Raw genomic sequence first — 9743 nt, 5'->3', positions numbered from 1 at the left:
CTCCTCCCATACAACCGTCTCAAGACCTGCTCCCGTCTCCTCCCCCTGGGCCAACCAGTCGGAGTCTAAGCCTTCTCGGATCCGAGCGACTTTGTCATACAGATACTGTGCAAAATCCTCAGCCCTCCCCTCCAGGGGGTCCCCTCCCCCCTCCAATTGAAGGAGAGAGCGGGTCACCCTGAAGAGGGCGGCCGGGCGAGTATAATAACATATGCTTCTCATGTAAAGAAATAGGAAAGCAATTCCCCATGTATAGTTGTGAAAGTCATTAAAAGTTTACATTCAAAGTTTAAAGAGGCCAGATATGCCGCCGAGAAGTTCCTTCTTTGCAGCTGAGTTTTTCACAGGTGGTAGCTGTCAAGGTCAGAGAAGTTTTTTCTGGAGTCTGGGCTTCAAGCCAAGTCTCTTTTAAGCAATAACAAGTTGTAATACCATACTTCACCACAAGATGTCACCGATGCCATTTAAAGCTTTTTAAATCCAAAATTTATATGGTGGTTTTTCAAGTCTTATTTTTTTAAAAAAATAAAAACAAACCTCTCCAATGAGAAAAGGAACACTTTTAGTGCCCAAGTTTCAAAAGAATATACATCCAATTAAATTAAAATTGTTCTTATAATTGCGCTGTTTCCCCTGAGTAGTTAGTTGCCACTTTTCTTAGAGGGTGGGAATATCACCCCTGTGATATTATTTATCTGTTCTTAATTCAACTACAGTTGGACATTTATTTTAGTATTTAGCGATATCTGTTCTACTTAAGCACAAAGGCATTCTGAGCTATGGATAGGGATCTCTACCACAGCCCAATCCAAGAGTGTAAGTGAGGAACATAAAGCAGGCACTCAGAAGCCATCTGATGGTAAGAAAAAAAAATGGGGCACAGTACTCGAAATTCAATCCTGATTCAAAACTACAAAATGCCAGTATTCAAAGGGTCAAATCTAAAGAATAATCAAAAGACAGACCAAAATGCAGGAGCAACTCAGCAAGTAATGCAGGAGTCAGACTGCATAGAAACAGAGAAGACTGCAACAGACCTTGTTTCCAGCTTTTGTCTCTCATCTATCTTAGTGTTTATGTAAAGGTAATAGTAAGCTCGACTCATACCCAGAACACATGCTACTAAGTCCTGAGGAATGGTCTATCTAAGAGAAATTCCTGGTTCTTCAGAAAACCTTTACTCTCAAGTTCAGCTCTGAGCCATGAATTTTTGTACCATTCAGTACAAATATCTGCACTTAAAGGTGACACCATTCTTAGAAACTTGGGACTAGGTCAGGACTGCCATCCTGCTATGCCATGCATTGCCTGTTGTCAGCCTGCCATACTCAATGGGGGGGACTGTGAGGTAGGATGGGGGGTTAGCATAAGAGGAATCAAAACTACACATCATGCCATCCTGTGAGAGCCACCAGCTGTTCAAAGGTTACACTATGGAATGCAGAACCAATCAGCCTGCAAAAACAATTTGTTACCCAAACAATTTGTTAGTACTTAATTGGACACTCATTGGTAACCGGGGGGGGGGGAGTTGGAACATGGAAAAAGTTAACCATATGCATTGAGCACAAAAATCTCAAATCCAGCTTTGCTTCTTCTGTAACCACTTGGCTTTAGTAAAGTGTACTTTCGCTAATAATGGATCCAAAAGTCTTTCTTTTCTAATTGGGCAAGTTGGGATGGTTGACATTAAGCTGGATCTGTAACAGCAATCTAACTGGAGAACTCAACTACTGTGGGGGTTGTGCAAAAATGTCCTTCCCTGGGAAGGAGCCAGAGGAGAAGAAGGAAGCTGGGCCAAAAGGAGAGCAATGCCAGATCCAGCACTCAACCACCTGAGAGGGAGATTCCAGGAGTTTGGGGTGCATGGCCGACCCATCAGGGGGAGCCAGCTCCCATGCTGGGGATGCCTATGGCATCAGCGGTAGCACCCATCACAGCTACACCAGCTCTAGCCACCCTATTGGAGCTGACTACTCAACTAGCACCTCCTCCCCCACCTCCACCAGCAGTCCCCCCACTCATTACTTCTGAGAAAGTCTGAGCCAAGAGCTATACTACACTTGCCTGTCCCAGAGAGCATCCAGAAACCTTCAAGGGTGGTACAACCTGGCCAGTGAAGTCAAGATCAATCTGACCACATTCCATGAATGCATTGGATGGGAGGCATGGAACCCCTACACCCCGGAGAAAAGGGAAATCTTGAAGGTGGGAAAAGGAGGGCCAAGCCCCTGAAGGTGTCCCAGCCCCTGACGATGCTCCATCGAATGCTACCATTGTGGCAAATAGGACCGCCAGGCTACTGACTACCTGGCTCCTCAACCAGCAGCAACTCCTGCACGAAACATCATAAGAAAAAGAAAAAGGGCACATAAGCTGAAAGAAGGGGGCTGGAAAGACATGGAGGTCCTAGAGCAGTGGTGGCGAACCTATGGCATGGGTGCCAGAGGCGGTACTCGGAGCCCTCTCTGTGGGCACACGTGCCTTTGCCCCAGCCTCACCTCCCCCCCATGACCCCCTCCTCTCCAGCAGCCCCCCTGAAGGAGAGTCACCCCAGAGCGTGGCCCACACAGAGCAGCGCAGCCAAGGACATGGAAGCCAGGCAGCATAGACAAGATTCTGCCCTCACACCCCATCATGCACCGTTGATGCTGCAGGGCACGGGCAGAGGGCGTGACCGCCATAGCACTGCTGGGCTGCCTGGGTGATCTGTGGCGGGCCCTGGAGGTGGTAAGTGGCCCTGCGGGCAGGCAGGGTGGGGAATGGGGGGGTGGTGGAGCCGGGGTGGGGCAGGGGGTGGAGCAGGGCAGGGCAGGGGGTGGAGCAGGGGCAGGGGCAGTTTTTGGGCACTCAGTCTCTAAAAGGTTCACCATCACTGTCCTAGAGTGCACCCCATCCTGAAGTGATGGCGAAGGAACTCTGACCAAGAGAACTGAGACCATCCTCAAGAGTGGCAGCGGAGGAGAAAAAAAAGGTGAATATTGGTGACAGGAGATTCAATTCTTAGGGGAACAGAAACTATAGTCTGCAGACCAGGCAATCAGTCTAGGAGGTATATAGTCTCCCTGGAGCAAAAATCAAAGATGTAACTGAGTACCTTACTAAAATAATCAACCCCATGGATTACTATCCATTTCTTCTCCTACACTCCTACAGGTGGGGACCAATAACACAACAATGAATCTGAAAACAATAACAAGAGATTATGAATGAATATTCATAAAACGACTGGCACATCTTATCAAGAGGGCTTTTGATAAAATTGGGGGGGGGGGGCAATAGAACTTAATTCCAAGCAAAAACCATTAGATAACCAATTACATAAGGAGAAAGGGAGTAAAGAGAAAAAAAGAAAAAAGAAAAACATAATGAAATAGAGAGTGGTGGAAAGGATGCAAATCCCAGTTACAAAGTAGGAGATATAAGAAACATACCCAAGACCAATAAAGGACTCAAATACCTATAGAGTTTAGGGAACAAACAGGGTGAATTTAAGGTATTAGTACATGAAGGCACATATAATATAGTTGCCGTTACTGAAATGTGGTAGGATGAAACTCATAACTGGAATGTACTAATGGAAGGATACAAACTATTTGAAAGAAACAGACCTAACAAAAGAGGAGGTGGAGTTGCCTTATATATAAAAGATCACTACATCTCTACAGAAGTCCACAAAACCAAGGATGGTTCAAAGTTGGGAGTCAAAGTTGCCGGACCCTTGGGCGAGAGTGACCATGTCATACTGGAATTCAATATAATGCAAACACAAGCAGTAGAATATAATCCAACCAGTGTCTTAAACTTTAAAAGAGCTGATTTTAACAAACTCAGAGAGAGCCTACGCAAAATTTCATGGATGAAAATCCTAAAGGGGGAAACAACTTAAGAAGCATGAGAAATACTGAAAAATATGATCTTAAAAGCCCAGTCCAACACAATACCACTAAAAAAGAAAAACAAGAAATCCAAGAAGAAACCAGCATGGTTGCACAAAGATTTCTCTGATAAACTGAAAGACAAAAAGGATAAGTATAAAAATGGAACACGTAACTAAGGCAGAATATTAGCAGATAGCCCAAATTTGCAAAGATGAAGTCAGGAAAGCAAAGGCTCAGAATGAACAAAGACTTGCAACAAAAGTCAAAGATAACAAAAAAAAAAGTTTCTTTCAACATATAAATAACAAGAAAAAAGTCAAGGAAACAGTAGGCCCACTAAAGAGAGAAGGTATCAAGGAAGTAACAGGCAGTAGGGAGAAAGCAGAGCTGCTTAACTCATTCTTTGCATCAGTCTTCACACAAAAAGAAACCTACCAAAAACATAACTGTAAAAGACAGACTAGAAATAAAAATTAAAATAAGCAAGAAAATGGTAAGAGAACACCTGTCTGACCTTGATGAGTATAAATCACTGGGACCTGATGGATTATATCCCAGAGTTCTGAAGGAGCTGGCAGATGTTATCTTAGCATTGTATCATATCTTTAAAAAAACTTGGAGCACTAGGGAACTACCAAAGGATTGGAAAAGAGCTGATGTGGTTCCCATCTTCATAAAAGGGAAAAAAACAGACCCAGGAAACTACAGACCAATCTGCCTAACATCAAAAAACAGATCTGTGATCATCTAGAAACAAATGAAGTTATAACTTGAAGCCAGCACAGGTTTGTTAAAAACAGATCATGCCAAACCAATCTTATTTCATTCTTTGACAAAGTGTCTAAATTAGTAGTTCAGTGAAATGCTGTGGATATTGTATACTTAGATTTCAGCAAGGTATTTGACACTGAAGCCCCCCCCCCCAGAAATTATCCCCTAAACAAGTGAGATGGGCACAATATTTTAACCACTTTAATATCATCCTCCGCTATTTCCCTGGGGGGAAATCTTTTCCTAGCTGATGCTTTATCCAGAATGCTCCAATACATTATCACCAGATAAGAAGTCATAAATTCCATCATCTCATGCAACCCGTTGGCAGCCCCTGCCCACACAAGAGTGCAGAGAAGTCCCCAAGGCCAAATATCTGACGCTGAAAAGTGTTCTAGCAAGTGATGAATGGTTCAACCTCCACAAAGGAGAGCTTGCATTGAGAGACAACTTGGTATGGATGGGGCCAGACTTTATGTGCCCAATAGTCAACAGACCTTGGTCCTGCAGCGGAGCCACGACTAAACGATGGCTGAGCATTTTGGGTTCATAAAGACTCTTCACCTCATGAAACACCCATTTTGATGGCTGCACATGAAAAAGGATATAGAGAACTATGTGGCCAGCTGCCAGATATGTGCCTCAGCTAAAAGTCGCCCTGGCAAAACCACAAGTTTGCTGAAGCCTGTGGCTAGTCCCACTGCTCCATGTTAAGAAATATCCATGGACTTCATTGTAGAACTACCTGAAATTTCAGGGTATACAGTGAGTTATAACCGACCTATTCTCCAAGCACTTTGTGGCTTGTCCCAAGGTACCCTCTGCTCGGAGTCTGGCTATCAGGTCCCTTTGGAATGCTGCCATAAGAAAGGGGAGGGGGAGCACACATCAGTGTGGATTGAGGATGTTTATGTGTGACTAGCATTTGTTTCTATTTTTGCTTTGATGTCTCTACATGGGAATTAAGGAGAGAAGAATAACCTCAGGGCCATCTGTGTTCACTCCTGCTGACGAGGCATCTTTTCAGCTCAAAGTTCTCATAACATCTTCATGTCAGCAGATTGGCTCCTGATGGACTGGGGCATTGGGGTGAGGCTGAAGAAATGGGGCTTTTAGTTTAACGCTTTCACATGGGAACTTCAGGTTCTGCCTTTTACTCTGCAATCACTTTTTCTCAGTAAAAAATCCTCTTTGAAATAATGCCTGTTTCCGGAGTTGTGCTTTCCTGAGGGGACAGTTGAGGTAGTTCCTTTTTGTGCAACATGTACATAGGCTGCATGGGGCCCCAGAGAGCATAATTTCCAATCAGGGAGTACAATTTACATCTAAATTCTGGCAGGAGTTCCTAAAACTGTTGGGGACCTCCCAGGGGCTCAGCTCCTCGCATCACCCCCAAACTAATGGAGTTTGTGAACATACAAATGGCATGCTGGAGCAATATCTTCATTGCTAAATGAATTACCAACAAAATGACTAGGTGGATCGCCATTTGCAGAAGTCAGATATAATAATTCAGTCCACAGTAGTACAGGGTTTGCACCATTTCATGTGACTACCAGCCTCGACTGTGCCAGAACTTCCCCAACATACTCCTCAGCATGCCTCATTAGCCGAAAACTTTGCAAAACACCTGGCCAGTTACCCATAAGGAACTAGAGAAGGCAAGGGAGACATTCAAGAAATATGTTGATAAAAAGAGAGCTCCTCAAAAGGATTTCAAAGTCGGGGAGAAAGTATACCTCCCCATCATGTTCCTAGAGTCCAGGTAACTGTGCAAAAAATTAGGACCAAAGTACATCAGATGTTTCCCATCATTAGAGTTATAAACTCTGTGAACATGGAGCTAAATTGCCCAAAAATCTTAAATGCAGTTTTTCACTGCAGCTTTTTGAAGATTGCAACTACATCACCCTTGCATCCTGCAAGAAAACCACCCCCCTGTTCTATATTAATTGAAGGGAAACAACATTTTGAAGTCAAAGAGATTCTAGACTCCCGTCACCATAGGTGGAAATTGCAATACTGAGTTTTATGGAAGACTTTTTCCCCCTCAGACACGTGGGTCAATGCTCACCACATGCAGTCACCCTGCCTCACCCACCAATTTCACAACAAATACCCTCACAAACCCAAATAAGTCTACTGACTAACCATTACTCCTTTTTGTTTTTCTTTCCTTAAGGATAGCTATTTTCAGGAGGGATAGAATGTCAAGACTGCTATCCTGCTATGCCATGCATTGTGTGTTGTCAACCTGCCATACTGAAGGGGGAGAACCATGAGGTGGGATAAAGGGGGATAAGCATGAGAGGAATCAAAACTATGCATTGTGCTGTCCTGTGAGAACCACCGGCCATTCCAAGGTCATGCTATGGAATGTAGAACCATCTAGCTCAGTGATGGCGAACCTTTTAGAGACTGAGTGCCCAAACTGCAACTCAAAACCCACTTATTTATCGCCGGGTGCCAGGTGGGCGTGGCCCACTTAGTGGGTGTGGCTGTGGTGGTCATGGCAGATTGGGTGGGTGTGGCCAAGGTGGGAATGGTTACATCAATGTTGCTCATGGGGAGGGACGCCTGTGGGGGGTGGGCAGGGTTGGGGGAGATCCAGGGGGTCTCTCGTAGGTGGGGCGGTAGGTAGGAGACTCATCCTGCGGGGTGAGGAGAGGCAGGGTGAGAGTGACATTGCCATGGGACAAGGCAAGGGCCAGGACAGCTGCTGCCTGACACCATTGGCCCCCGCACACAGAGGCCAGCCACAGCCTGCCGGCCCCTCGACTGGTGCACTCTGGGGCTCTGCAGCCCACTGCCAGCAGTTCAAAGAAGCTGCCTCTGAGTTGGATGGCCAGCCAACAGCTGAGGAGGTAATGCAGTGGGTCGTGCCCGGGAAAAGGAGAGCATGCGAGGCCAGGAGGGACGGAACCGGGGAGAGGGAAACCAGCTGTGCCGGGATGCATCTGGCCACATGGATCCTCGGCAAGTTAGCAGGCGGCTGGTTGAAGAGGGACAGTTGCCATCTCTGGGGCATGGCGCGTGTGCTCACAGAGAGGGCTCTGAGTGCCACCTCTGGCACGCGTGCCATAGGTTCGCCACCACTGATCTAGCCCATTAAGACAGGGTGGCACAGTGATTAGAATGAGGTGTTGCAGGCTGATTCTGCTGACTGTTAGTTGCCAGCAGTTTGGCAGTTCAAGTCTCACCAGTTCAAGGTTGACTCAGCCTTCCATCCTTCCGAGGTCAGTAAAATGAGGACCCTGGATAGTTCTACATTCCATAGTGTTAGGGGCAATATGCTGACTCTATAAACCACTTAGAGAGGGCTGTAAAACACTGTGAAGTGGTATATAAGTCTAAGTGCTATTGCTATTGTTAGCACCTAATTGGACACTCGTTAATAACCAGAGGGAAGGTGGGAACAAGGGAAAACCATATGCTTTGGGCATGAAAATCTCAGATCCATCTTTGCTTCTTCTGTAACCACTTGGCTTTAGTAAAGTGTACTTTTGCTAGTAAGGGATCCAAGAATCTTTCTTTTCTAATTGACCAAATTGGGACAGTTGACATTCTCATAGATGTCTGAACTCCAGGGACTGACAATGTAGGAATTCATGCTCAGGTAAGCTACCACCTCATTATCTGAGATCTCATCTGATTCTCATCTGACCATCTGCCATAGAACAAGCCTTTATTGTTGCAGAACAAATTTCTAGAGAGCACAATGGCTATTACATTTTCTTGGCAGCAAAACTTTGTTTTATGGTTCATAACAAATTTGGCTGCAACAAGTGACAACTGGATCCATTGGATATAGGCTGCTAGGCTTTAAAATCATAGAATCATACAGCTGGAAGGGACCTTGGAGGTCTACTAGTCCAATTGCCTGCTCAAGTCAGAAGTCTTATACTATCCCTGTCAAATGATTGTCCAATCTATTTTTGAAAACCTCCAGTGATAAAACACCCACAATTGATTAATTATTCTGTCAGAAAGTTTCTCCTTACTTCTAGGTTGGATTTCTCTTTTACAAGCTTCCACTACTGCTTGTCCTGCCCTCTGGTGCCTTAGACAATAAGTCAATCCTCTCTTCTTTGTGAAAAGCCCCTCAAATACTGGAAAGACAGTTATGTCCCCCATTCCTTCTCTTTGATAGGTTAGACATACCTAGCTCTCTCAACTGTTTGTCATGCAATTTAGCCCCCAGATCCTTTATCATCTTTGTTGTTCTTCTCTGCATTTTTCAAGGTCTCAGCATCTTTTTTTTTTATCACAGAACTATGCTCAATATTCCAAGTGTGGTCTCACCAGTGCAGTGAAAGAGGTATTATCACTATAGTTTTTTCCAAAATTATAAAAAACTATAGTTTTTTAAAAACCACTGAGTGATTGCAGTGTCTTCCCTAGAGAACTATGTCATCTTCAGGCTTTATGTCTCTATTGGTAAGGTGGAGACTAAAACCTGTCCCACTATTATCATTTTGGCACAAGGTCTCTAGAACATGGGGTCTTCTCCACCCCTCATGTCCTACTCCCACTCTCACAGACACACACCACAGAGGATTCAAGGGGTTTATTGAGGGCTTTCAAGCTCTCTAAAATCTTTCCCAGGGAATTCCAGTCCAGTGACAAAGCAATCCTGCAAGGAATGTCTCAATTCAGTTCTGAAATGACTCCTACACAAATCCACAAAGTTGGAGCAGTCCACACAACAAGGACACAATAGAGGCAGGCAAGGCACACACACACACACACACACACACCAAAGTCCACCATCAAATTCCAAAAGGCAAGACATATCCAAAAGTAGTCCAAGAATCACGGCATGAATCTAGGGTCTAAGTCCATAGTCCAGGTCAGGAAGATCAACGAAAAAACTGGCAAATGCTAGGCATCAAAATGTTCTATCCCAGCCTATTGCCGTCCTTGTTAGAGGCACAAGGACCAAACCCCTGCTGATACAATAGGCTGGAAACTTTAAAACAAAACAAAATCCCTTTTATTTGGGTGACAATCCTGTCAATAAGTCCAAAACACAAACAGCAAACCTCAAGTCCAAAGGAAGGAAATAGTCCACAGGAACACGTTGCAAACAAG

Source organism: Protobothrops mucrosquamatus, unplaced genomic scaffold, assembly GCF_001527695.2.
Source record: "Protobothrops mucrosquamatus isolate PMUCROS unplaced genomic scaffold, P.Mucros_1.0 scaffold352, whole genome shotgun sequence".
In the NCBI taxonomy this organism is placed as follows: domain Eukaryota; kingdom Metazoa; phylum Chordata; class Lepidosauria; order Squamata; family Viperidae; genus Protobothrops; species Protobothrops mucrosquamatus.
This window is presented reverse-complemented; position numbering follows the sequence as displayed.